We start from the raw sequence: 13517 nt of genomic DNA on the forward strand, positions 1-13517 counted from the left end.
TTAATAAATGTGTCCTTTCAGATTGCATTCCATATAGAAGAAGTTTAAGATTCCTTTTTTCCTAGGTCCTTATATTATTTTATTTCTTTGGGATAACATGACAATGTTATGTAATTTCAGTTTTGTAAAGGTTATGCTATGTAAAGGCCTTTCTAAGGTGAAGATTTAATACACTGATGTCAAACTAACCTTTAATTCTATGAATTACATGTATTGTTACACTTGTATTTTTGTAATCAACTTTTTAATAACTGTTTTTATATTTCTTGCATCAGAAGAATGAAAAATATAGAATACTTCACAAATTTTCATATACTCCTTGTGCAAGTGCCATGTTAATCTCTGTATTATTGTAATTTGGGTAGACCTGCTGCTGAAGCATGAAGTACCCTCTAAATTTAAGTACTTAATGATGCAATCTTTACACAGGCATATATCCATGGTTGCCTATTTGTAACAAGGAACACTTATTGTTCCTTAAAATGTGATTGATCTTATTTCTCTAAAATTCTGTGTATAGTGGAAAAGCTTATATCATTTGGCCGATTGCTCATATTTACAATTTTTTTGTCAATGATTATTTTGTCGTTTTCATTTTAAATTTGATCATACTTTGAAGCCTTTAAAGCTAAGTCCAAAGGTGATGGCTTTTCAAGTACTTATTTATCAACTGAGTTAGCTTTGTAGAGCTAATGGATTCAAAGTAAGCCTTGCTTGAGAGCTACTTCTAAACTTCTGCAGCTTAAAATTTCCCAAATAAGGTCTTGCTGGGACAAATGTCTACCTGAACCTTTACCCTTCTTCCTTGTAGGAACAGACCAACCAGAATATCTTACCCTGACAGCATAGATTGTCTTACTGGAACAAAACTAATCTTAGTTACAAGGGATCATAGAAAGATGAACAGTTCAGACAGAATTGTTCAGAATAGAAGGTATTTTATCAAAATATAATTGTTTATTATACTTATCATTTCAAAAGTAGCTAAAGCCAAGAAGGTGAAAAAATTTTCATATGCATGATTACCTACTGTCCTGGCCTGTCTATCATCCAACCAGGCAGGAACTTACAGTACTGACTCTCTATCACCAAATATTTCCATAGCTCCTGGAAAAGTCCATATGTTTCTCCTCGATATTAGGCCTTAAATTGGTAATGTTTTAATCACAGTGTTTCCTCTTGCCTCTAGGCTGTAAATCTACAAATGGTAAAGCTTTAAGTCTAACTCTACCAAACACTGAGGTAGAGATAATGGAAGAATACTTTGAAACAGAGTTGCCTTTGATTCCCTAACCACAACACAACAATGCAAAACTATTTTTATATTATATATACTTATAAATTTTATATTTATAAATATAAAGTATGTGCTGATTTTAAATTCCACACAGTGAATATTACTAGAATTGATAATTTGACAAATATATTGATACTTATTCCGATAAATAGAATGGAATATAAATAATTAGATTTAGGATATATATTAGAATATAAAAAGTATCAATGCAATATCTTCGGTATAAACTTGTGATACGTTCTATGTGTTCGTTATCTTCTGAATTCACATGGTAAAATAACAGTATTGTTTTCTGCTAATCTATAATGGATTTTACTCTGATGCTCTGTTTATTGTTTTAACTCGCTGGTCCCAAAGTGTTTTTCTCCATATTTCTGAAGCATTCTTACTGATTATACCCAAATTTTGCTGATATGATGTCTAAAAGCTATTATTCTTCTGAAGTACCCACGGATCCGAGGATACCAGTTCCTAGTTATCTGTATCATCAGATAACAAGGGCAAGACTTCTCACATAGGCCCATGCAACATGCCAACAGAAAATAATTGAAGACATCTCAATTTCTCATTTCCTATAATATTTCAGGACCCCAGTTGCTTACAAGATTTAGCAGAATTCAATTGTGAACTGCAAGGCAAGTTAAAATGAAAGATGAGATGACAAAATCTGAGAGAAAGTACTATAATTCAAACTTTCAATTTACAGATGATCAGCCCATATGAGTCAACAAAATTACAAATGAACAAGATTATTTTTAATAGCCCTCTCCTAATGATTAATGAAAGATTTTAGTGAAGCCAAAAAATAGTTTTTGTAATGATAGATCCATAAGTGGCCTACCAAGGCTAGGAATACCTGATTTAGAGGTCAAATATAATTTAGAAAAACATTAATTGAGAAGATCCTTAGTGCTACAAAACACTGGTACTTCAGTAAAATGAGGTTCTGTAGTATAAAAAAATGTTGTAATTCTCAAACCAAAGATAACCTATATTTAATCTCCTGAAAGTATATTCATTTTCAAATAAACTATTTAAAATCACATTTGCCAAAATAGCACTTGACAAGTAGATGATAGTGATATTACAAGGATTTCAAGTATAGGGAGCTAGTTACAATAGAGTTGATTTACGTACCCAGCACCAATAGCAAACAAGTTCAACCATTCATCCAAGTGTAGAAATAGTACTCCCCACCATTTGTGTTGTTCAGTAGGTGCCTTCCAGAAATGTGTTAAATATATCAGCCTCCCATATTTCAAACCCAAATATTAGCTAATAAAGTAAATTTTATCACATAAGAAGGTACATTTTAAAAAGTCACTAATAGTTGCCTTATCATGTGTTGTTTTATATTTTCCCTATCTGTCTAACATAGTAAGAAATATGACTTTAAGTTTTGAATATCGGTACTGATGAGAGATGTGACAAAAACAAAATCTGTCTTTTATTTGTGTCATATTCCTCTAAGTAGTAAATTTTAGTTTTCTTCGTTTTCCAAAACTTATAGGTAGTAGAAAAAATTATCCTATGTAAAATAAAATAATCATACACCATTTTACAAAGCAATTTATAAAAACTGGTAGTTAGAAATAAATTCTAAGCCATTTTTAAATTTTCTTGTTGACTAAAGATTAATCTTCCAAATGAACTAGAATAAAATCATGTCTAAGTGCTTCACATCTCCAGTCTTGCAAATTGTTATTGCAGATGAATGAATTATGGAAATATAAGCTGACATCAGTTCAAGTATATGTGGGAGTGAAAATCCATGGAATGTATATAAACGTTTCAAAGTATTAACAGGCAGTTTAACAGAATGACTATCAGGAAATTGAAACCAGAGAGGAACAATAGTAAAGAAATAGAATGAATGAAAAATGGAACAAGGGGCAAGTACAGCTAGAATACTCAATGTACATATGTAATGAAGGAAGTGCTAAATCTGAACTCAATCTTGGAAAAAGAGTTGGTTGACATTGATAGAAGGAGTGACTCCGATCCAGGAGAATTAGACAATTAGATGGACATATTTAATTGTAAAACACTTGCACAACCTTTTGAAATTCAGTTAAAAAAAACAACCAACAAAAACACACAAAAATGACAACCAAACAGCAATCACTAGAGAGTATGAATATGACCTCTCAAAATTTTAAGCAGTTAATGAAGGGCAGTCTTTGGAAAAGCAAACAATCTGTTCAAAGAGGGCATTTTGGGGTAGGGGAGAATTTTGACCAGATTTAGAAAGATTGTCTAAGGTTATAAATCACCTATATCTTCGGCAAATATTTTCTTCTGCGAGTGCTCTTTGTCTGAAATGGATACTCCAGTCCTGAGTCACACTTGATAGCTTGTGAAGACAGAATGGAAGAAACAAGATCAAGAACCTATTTCTCCACTGGAGAGAAAACAGTCCTCTCTGTTTTCTCTCAATCTCCTCACTACTCCATTTTCATACTTTTAATAAAGTCAAGTGATTTTGAATTATATCTTTCCTTCTTTGTTCTCACAAAGTAATTGTTCAAAATAATTCATTAAATATTATTTGCCATTATTTTCTATCATGCTGTTTACTTGTTCAAGCGTGTCCATTAAACTTCCCCTTTTCATTTGGTTGCCACGAAAATCCAACAACTGTGTTAATGAGGACCAACGCTAATGCAAAACTTTGTCTCCAAAAATCCAGTCCAAGAAAATATAATCACAAATATTTAGCTATAATTTTTTCTTTTTTTTTAACCTTGAAATCTTCTTGTGTCTAAAGTGCCCACAAAAATAAGTATTCCACCACTTTTTGGTTCAATCACTTCTAACCTCAAAGATATTTTGCTAACAAGAAGCTTAGAGGAAACCTAAGAATACTCCACTTTTATCTTCTCTCTTAAAACTTTTATCTTCTCTCTTAAGAATTTCTTTAGATACCATATCAGGAACAGTGAAGTTATTCTTTGCAAAATTATTTCAATAGGTTATTTTCCTCTTGGTCTTGTATTTGCTCAACAAGATGTATGGAGAAGAATAGAGTTAAATCACCAATTCCTTGGATGATATTGTCTGTTACAAAGGACAATACTTCTATGTCCTACTTCTATGTCCTCTTCTTAGCTCTTGCCTGATTTCCAATTAATCACAGGTTCTTGGCTTCAATTCTAGTGAAGCTGAAGCACTATAAGGCTTCCCCCACTGCTACATCTTCATGGTTTCTCTTTGAAAACTCTTTTATTTGGAGGTGGAATTTATTTTCATGTCTTGATTCAATTTGTTCTGCATTATACTGAGCCAAATAAGCTCTGTAAAATCACTTTAGGTAGCAAAAAGATTAACACAATCTATATCACTATATAAAATAGTTTTGGCCCCCTCCAGTGCTGAAACCAAAACGCTTACCTAGGGCTTCTAATGACGTGTTTTCTTACCTTTTCTATTTGCTCGATTCTTTTCTGATCCCCAAACTTTTGGGCTTATGTAATAAGAGAAGTTTTCACTATCTCATGTTAATAAGGATATTATATTTTTGAGCTACTTAGAAATGTGAAATCATTGAAGTATCCAGTCAGATTTTTTTCTGTGTTTCAGTGCTTCACGTGCAAAGAAATTGTGGAAAGTATTAAAACAGAGAAGTGTAAACTCAATACGTTCTTTCATTGTGCAGGACACTTTCTCCCTAAATATTTTGACCCAAATAATCTTTTTAAGAGAATTACTGTTTAGTAATTAAAGGTCAATTCTGAAATTTTGATGTCTTATTTAAAAAAAAAACTTTGAATTTAAATTCCAATACAACCTTGTTTCACACAGTAAGAGTATATTTCCTGGGTAAGGACAATTCTCATGGGAACCTATACAGGATTTACAGCAAGGTTTGAGAGGTTTGTTTGTTTACTGTGAAAATGAGCCACCTTACCCACATTGCTCCCTCTTAGCTAAGTCTCCATGGATTTCTTTGCATGAAAGCCTATTTTCCCAGGAAATTTTAAATTTTCTTAATAGGCTAAGTTAAAAGTTAGAACAATTAAAATTTACCTGCCATAATTTTAAAACACTTTTGGAATTCCTTTATCAGAATCTCAAATTTACCAATCCTAATTCCACGTTTATCATCAAAAACAGTTAACATGTTGTTTTCATGATATAGTATCCATGAAACTATTATTTTCCAGTGGTTTTGTTACGCATATATATGAAGGTATATGCTGATGCTGAGCAAAATGAATTCCAAGATATGGAAAGAGATATTTATTTGCAGTTGTTGTTTTTAATGTACTATGTGATTTCTATTTTCCTTGGGTTTTTCCCCTATGGTATAACTCCTACTGTGTTTGAATTTGGTACCCTGTGTATTGTGTATACATTTACCTTAATTAGGGAAGGGAAGAGAAACTACAAAATGGCGAGATAAAGGACAAAAAGCAAACCAATGCAATAGCAATACTCAGGAGACAATATGTTGGAAATGTACATTACAACGTGTGAGGGGTTTGGGTATGAAGGAAAAACGTGAGAAAAAATGAGAGAGGGCATAACAAGTTTGAAAAGTTATGTATTCACTGCCTTACCATTGCTAACCCACTGCACATCACTTTCACATTAAAATTAAATTTAAAAAATAGCCTGCATGAAATAAAATTTCACTGTATTGGTATAGTAAATATTATTCTTTATGTAGTAACTTTTTAAAAATTCAGTACTATTTGGCATATAATTTGAATTAATTACCCCTTCTTTATCAGAGGGCCATCAACTTGAATGTTATCCAACTAGATAATTTATTCACAATATACTTGCCAATATTTTCAGAAAAGAATAAATTAGTACTTTCTCATACTAAAACCAAAAGCCATTTAATTCTATGGAAACCCATAACTTTTAAAAGTAAATAAGTTGTTAAGAGGACAGAATAGGTGTGTTCTTCAAAATTCCTATGACTAATAACTACTCACTTTCAAATTCTCAACATTCCATACCTGAGAGATTCAAAATAGTACCTGTTTGCATTTTATGTAATTCTGCAATAGATGCATTTTCCAATGGGGTGTTACAGATTGAGAAGTGAACAGAAAAATAGCCACATTCTGGTATAGGATAAAAGTATAAAGCACCGGTTATAATTAATTCTTCAAGAGTAAGCAATTGTTTATCAGATTAAGCTATTATTTCTATGACCATCAATCCCAAAATTTATGACCTAAAGTCATCCTAGACCAACAGTTTCCAACTTGTAGTGTGCACCTCAAAATTCCCTTAATTCACATCACAAATAGCTTATCTCTATTGGGAAAAATATTACACCTTGCTAATGTGATGCCCTCCGTGTTCTGGAAAGAACACCACAACGTACTGGGTTGCATCATTTTTCCTCCACTGGTATTCTTGCAAATATTATTTATATTTATACTTTTTTACTATCATAGATATTCAGGATGCTAAGATTGGAAGATTACAGTTGAAAGCCCACCCAGGCAGGAAGGTTCCCTAGATTTTTATCTCCAATAAACTTCTCAGCAAAAGCCAGACACAAGTGGTACTGAGGTTGAAGTGGTAGGGCACAAGCCTTGAGCTTAACAGGCTCAGAGACAGTGTCCAGGTCCAGAGTTCAAGCCCTATGACAAAGCAATAAAACAAAAAAAAAATAAAAACAAACCCAAATCCTAGCATTTTTCTCACTGTATACAGAGGCACGTAATTAAGGAAATTGCTTCCTGTGTTACATACAGGTAGAAGAAAGAAGAGGTCACACAATTATTCTATTCATACCATGTTATATTAAAGCCTCAAAAATTGCTTTTTCTAAATTTATAAATTAATATCATCAATTTCTTGGCAACTCTGTCTAAATTATTCACATTATCATTTTCTACATTAACAGTTAGAATTATCTATTAACTGAGTTCTAATTATAACTCGCTTGAAACAATATGCTAGGTAAATAGAATGCAAGAAACATCTGTAAATTTGTCAATTAAACCCTCTACCTAAAAAGAATTTTGTAGTATCCTATAGAATATGAAATTACAAATGAAACCAAAGTATTTTTTGAAGTCTAAACTCCAATTTAGCAAGATCTATAAAGACCTACATTAGGTGATCTTTGCTATTCCTCCAGGCTTAAGCTTTTGTAATCCTTCATCCTTTCCTTGGAATCTAACAGAATGATGATTACGTACTTTTTCAAATTTTGGATGGGAATCATGAACCACTTTGCATCTAGGAATGTTCTGTAATGAAGAGCGCATTTAAAACACAACTGAGGAGGGGCTGGGAAGGTGGCTTAGTGGTAGAGCACTTGCCTCAAATGCATGAGGCCCTGGGTTCAATTCCTCAGCACAACATAAGCAAAAAGGAAAAAAAGCAGAAAGTGGCGCTGTGGCTCAAGTGGTAGAGCACTAGCCTTGACCTGAAGAGATGAGGGACAGTGCCCAGCCAGAGTTCAGGCCCCAAAACCGGAACCAAAAAAAAAAATTAAAAAAGAGTTAAAAAAATAAAAAATAAAATAAAACACAACTGAGGATTATATACCAGTTGTATTTCAATAGAAAACTTGGCTTCTCAAAACATAATGAAAAAATTAGCCCAAATTTCCAACTGTGTATTCCTTCCTTGTTTGGTTTGTTTTATTAAGACAAAATTATACTACCTGGTCCAGCGAAGTTATCAGTAGTAATTCCAGTCTCTAATCTCCTGTCAGTTTGAGTGCTAGAATTCAAGGCTTGTATCACATTGCCCCACCATAGTTTCTTGGTTTATTTCTTTATCTGTTTGTTTGTTTATTTATTTATTTTTGGGTCCGGTAATGGGTGCTGAACTTTGGGCCTGGATGCTGTCCCTCAGCTAATCAGCTCAAGGCTAGTGCTCTAACACTTGAGCCACAGAGCCACTTCTGGCTTTTTTCTTTTTGCTTACGTGGTGCTGAGGAATCAAACCCAGGGCTTCATGCATGCAAGGCAAGCACTCTACCACTGAGCCACCTTCCCAGCCCCTTCTTGGTTTATTTAATCTAGATACAGACTATCAATTCTGAACTTATCCAGTGATATTATCCACTAGACTTCTTAGACTGTTCATGCACTATTTTGAAAGATGTTCTAACATTTGACACAGGGTATGAACATTTTCAAATGCACCTGCCGGGTCTCTGATTCATTCCTCCATGGATCCTATCCCTTTAATATTGATTACTTGACTCTCTTACTATCTCTGGTTCCTACTTATGTAATATTCTCAAACTTTTTTGAAGAAAGTTCACTTTAGGATTTTCTAATTTTAAAAATTACCACTTGATTCTAGTCTCACTCAGGAAATACTTTCTATTGTTTTCTAACTTTTCTACATATTCTGAGAGTTGCTTCATTTGTGTATATGTGTGTGCACATATAAGTGTGTTTATGTTTATATGTATGTATGCAAAAGCCTCTAGCTCTTATTCATCATTCTTGCTCATGACTGTTATTCCATCACCTGAGCCAGTCTTCCAATCTAGCTTTTGGCTGGTTAATTATAGATAGTGTCTCAAACACTGTTCTTCCCAGGCTGGATGTAATCTGAACTTCCCAGACTCCTTTACATACTTAGGTTTAATTTATCCAGCAGAAACAACTTTTAAGCTACAAACATTTTTGTGAGTGTAAAGTCTAAGCTGTAGCCCAGATTTTTAACTCAAGAATTCATATAATGATAGATGAACATAACATTACATATGTTGAATGTACACTGTTAGAAATGTGATCCTAAGCTGGGTGCTGGGTGGTGGTGAGATCTGAGGATTGGGGTTCAAAGGCAGCCCAGGTAGGAAAGTCCAGGAGACTCTTTTCTCCAATTTACTGCAAGAAAACTGGAAGCCGCACTGTGGCTAAAGTGGTAGAGCATTAGCCTTGAGCGGAATAGCAGAGGGACAGTGCCCAGGCCCAGAATTCAAGTGCCAAGACCACCACCAACAAAAAATATATAAGTAAACGAAAGAAAAAATGTGATCTTATCCACCAGTTGATGGCTAGTATAATCCCTGCTCTCTCAAGTTGGAATTTTTTCCTTATTAAATCCATGCTCTTATACCTGACTTGCATTGGAAACAGAATTATTCTTCCATTCTAATTTCTACAAAGTTGTGTCATTAGCAAGCGTGATTAGGAAGGGAGTGGCCTCATACTTCGGGATCCACGTAGGAGTAATGCTTTCTCAATATCACTCTCATAAATCTACATACTGGACTTGGCTTTATTATTTCAATGTGGTCTTATTTGTAGAGTCTTCTATAGTGTATTGAACCCTTATACTTAAACACAGAATTTCCCTTTCTCTTATTATTGCTATAGTTAACACGAGTTAACAAATTCATGTACACTTGGGAAATAATGTGCAGCATATATACTCACAAAAAATGATCTAGGACCCTTCTTCCTCTTTAAAATTCGCCTTAATTTACAGAGAATTTACAAATTTTGAATTCAATATACTCATGAATAATGTATTTATAAGAAATATAAATTTCATATTTTCTCTTTACTAAGTTGTCTCTGAAATACGTGTTACATCAGGTCCAAAGTGTTCTTGTGTTATTTCGGTGAAGCCGGAAATCATTCATTATACCTCAAGCAGCACCATAGATTGTTCCTGGAAGTAACTGTTACTGGATATGGAAACTGATCCCAGTAGAGGAATGGAACATAGAGTATTGACAAAGTTCAAGTTAACTTGTGCTTTCCTTTATACTGTAAAAGAAGAGAATCCGAAGGCTTGAAGGAAACTCTGTCCCTGACTTTTTCTAGTGTGTTTTGACTTATATATAATTATTCTGTAAACTTCTAGTTGAGAGTATTACAAAAAGATATAATGTGCCATTTGCTGGCCAGCATAGAACAAAAAGAAATAACGTTGTTTTAAATATGTTCTTCTTCAGGGGCTGGGAAGTTGGCTCTGTGGTAGTGCACTTGCCTTGCATGCCTGAGGCCCTGGGTTAGGTTTCTCAGCACCACATAAACAAAAATAAGCCAGAAGTGGTGCTGTGGCTCAAGTAGTAGAGCGCTAGCCTTGAGTTGAAGAGCTGAGGTAAAGCGCCCAGGCCCAGAGTTCAGGCCCAAGACTGGACCCCCCCAAAAAATTCTACTGCAATGAAACAAAGACATGGATGTTTTATAGTGTTTTTTGGATGGATATTTCACCCCGAGATGATTCTTTTGTTGCAGAAGTCAGTTATCAATTACTTTAGTTTGGTCCTGAGTTCTCCAGAGCAATAAGGATTCCAAAAAAGCATCCAGTGCCTATGATCAGCAAAAGGAGCCATTTCTCAGACCAATACTCCTTTAAGGAGGGTCCAATGAAATATCTGTTTTTTTGTTTGCTTTTGTGTTTAGCTTGTGTTGGTTCTGGGGCTTGAACCCAGAGGCTGAACCCTGTCCCTGAACAGTTTTCTTTCCTGCTCACCTACCCCCAGAGCTAGTACTCTACTGCTTGTACCAAAACTCCAATTCTGGCTTTTTGCTGTGTAATTACAAATAAGAGTTTGACAGATGCTCCTGCCAGGTTTGGCTTTAAACTAAGATAGTAAGAAAGCCCAGTGACATCAACTGTATAGACTTCTCTTTTCAAACGAGAAATATTAGATGAAGTTTATTGTAAAGCTAATATTTTACAATTTTTTTCTTTCTTTATTATTGTGAGCATAAGGTACAGAGGAGTTACAATTACATGGGCAAGATAACGAGTACATTTCTTATCAATCATTGTTGCCTCCTCTTTGTTTCCCCTTCCCATCCCTTCCCATATTCCCCCCTCCCCATACCGGATCCTCCCCCACACCAACGTTGTAAAGTTCGTTTTTCGACATAACGACTTGTACATCTCATTGTTGAAATGGGTCCACCTGTATCCCTAGTTAAATGATTTGTTTTTAGAGCATATGTCCAGAAAAGAATCCATAACATTACTCAGCAAAAGTTGGTGCACTGAATCATTTTGGAATTTTTTTGTTTGGGAGGATTATTGAACTTGCCATTCCTTTTGGGGAAACTTAAAGTCATATTTCACCTTTTTTGTTGGTTGTGGGGCTTGAACTCTGATCCTGGGTGCTAAGCTAGAGCACCACCTCTGGGTTTCTGGTGGTTAATTGAAGGTTAGGGTATCGTGGACTTTCCTGACCAGGCTGGCTTTGAACCACAATCCTCTGGTCTCAACCTCCTGAGTAGCTAGGATTACAGGAGTAAACCACCAGCACCTGGCTCATATTTGCATTTATGTGCACTGAATGACACTGTGTAGACAAAGAATGGAAATTTTAACCAAAAGATTTTGCAGCATTTCAGAAAAATTGAAGTAGCAATAAATATGTCCTCCTTTCCATTTTGTTACATTAATGACTGATGATCTATGGGACCCTTACATGAGCATCCTCTGCCATCTGTATAGGTGTATTTAGTATCAGGAAATGTTCATAGAGAAATATAGAAAGAATAAGATTTTTAGAAAGCAAAGGAGATAAGGTATGAAAGAATAGCTTAGAAGGAGATACATTTATCACACAGAGATTAAGAGCTAGCCTAAGAGATTTAGAATGTTAAAGGCAATGAGGAACAGCCTAGCTGACAACTAGTTCTACAATAACCAAAAATGGTTCTCAAGAACATTTTCTGGTATACCTTAATTACTATCATTTATTCCTTCTATCTGGAGTTATTCCTTATTTTCTTTCACAACTATTAATTAACCTCTGCATTTTTGGTGCCATAACTGTCCAAAAAGATTTCAAAATCACACATAGCCTACCATTCCCTTTGTGATTAGCAGTTACGACACAAATCCTGGAGTGGTTGAATTTCCAGAATTAAACGTTACCTGACATCTAAGCACATCTCTGGCATTAATTGTTGTGACTTAATGAACAAGACTTTTTTCAACACAGTATCCTCATATAAGTAAAGTACATGAATTAGGAACTGTTGTCAGGGGTCAGTATGGAAGGAGTAATTATATATTCCAAGTGTGGGTTATTTATTTTGCATTTACTAACTGAATGTTTTTGTTTTCTTTTGATTTGATTTGTTTTTGTTCTTTTTGCCAGTAGAGGGGCATAAACTCAGGGGTAGGGAATTTTCCTGAGCTTTTTTTTTTCTTGCTCAATGCTAGCTCTCTATCATTTGAGGCACAGCACCACTTCCAGTGGTTTTGTGTGTGTGTGTGTGTTACTAAGGAATTGAACCCAGGGTTTCATGGATGCTAGGCAAACACCGTACCATGAAGCCACATTCCCGGAGCCCTAAATAACTTTCTTAAGATGGCATTTCATTTTCATTCTGTAACTATATATCATATTTTTGGCCAGGTGCTAGAAAATGATGTAGAAAGCAATACAATACAATAAGTCTAGTAAGGCTGGATGGACAATGAATAACTGTTACCGTCTATCCAGGTAACAGAAGGGCTTATCTCATGGAGCTGTTTCAACAAGCTGAGGAGACAGCTCCTGACCCACAGCCAACCTTGGGTTCCAGCCACATAGGGATGCTGAGCCCCCTCCTCCAGCACCCATTTGACCCGTTCTTGTGAAAGAGAGAGAGAAAAAAAGTCAGAATTACAATTAAGTCTGGTGCCAGTGGCTCAGAATTCTAATCCTAACTATACAGGATTCTGAGATATGAGGATCATGGTTCATAACCAGCCCAGGCAGGAACGTCTGTGAGACTTTCATCTCCAAAGACCCACCAGAAAATCAAAAGTAGTGTTGTGGGCTCAAGTGGTAGAACACTAGCCTTTTGCTGAGGCTTTTGGGAACATCGCCCATGCCTAGAGTTCTAGCCCCACGACTGACAAGAAGTGGACTTCATACCACAAGAAGCGGACTGAATAGCACCCATTGTCCTAGGGAGCATTTTAGCAAAGTCAGGCAGAGCTTCCTCTGAAGTTGAAGTCATAAGTAGGTTACCTGGCTTCTCTCTGCCTTGGTATCTCCAGTTGCAAAACTCAACACAGTGAAGGATCCTCTTCCTCATGGGGATAGGGTAATGATGAGAGAGAGCCATGTTTTGTTTCATAATCCCACATCTGTTGCACAATTAATAACAGGCCCCACCTGAGCCCTTTCTGGCTATCTTCCTGTCATTTCCTCAGAGAATTGCCGAGAACCTTATCTGACGACTACTCCCTCTGTTCCTAGCCATGCTCCAGAGATCCCTCTGTATAAATCCCTTGTTTCCTCACAACTGTCCTGTGAGGAGAATGAGGTCTGATT

The 13517-nt window shown here is 35.4% G+C and overlaps 1 pseudogene; it reads right to left on the minus strand.

The window, feature by feature from the left end:
• Positions 1-282: 282 nt before the first annotated feature.
• Positions 283-382, minus strand: LOC138820323 (U6 spliceosomal RNA; annotated as a pseudogene).
• Between the last annotated feature and the right edge of the window lie 13135 nt (positions 383-13517).

The sequence above is a fragment of the Dipodomys merriami genome, unplaced genomic scaffold (assembly GCF_024711535.1).
Source record: "Dipodomys merriami isolate MVZ:Mamm:240054 unplaced genomic scaffold, mDipMer1.0.p SCAF_86, whole genome shotgun sequence".
Lineage (NCBI taxonomy): Eukaryota > Metazoa > Chordata > Mammalia > Rodentia > Heteromyidae > Dipodomys > Dipodomys merriami.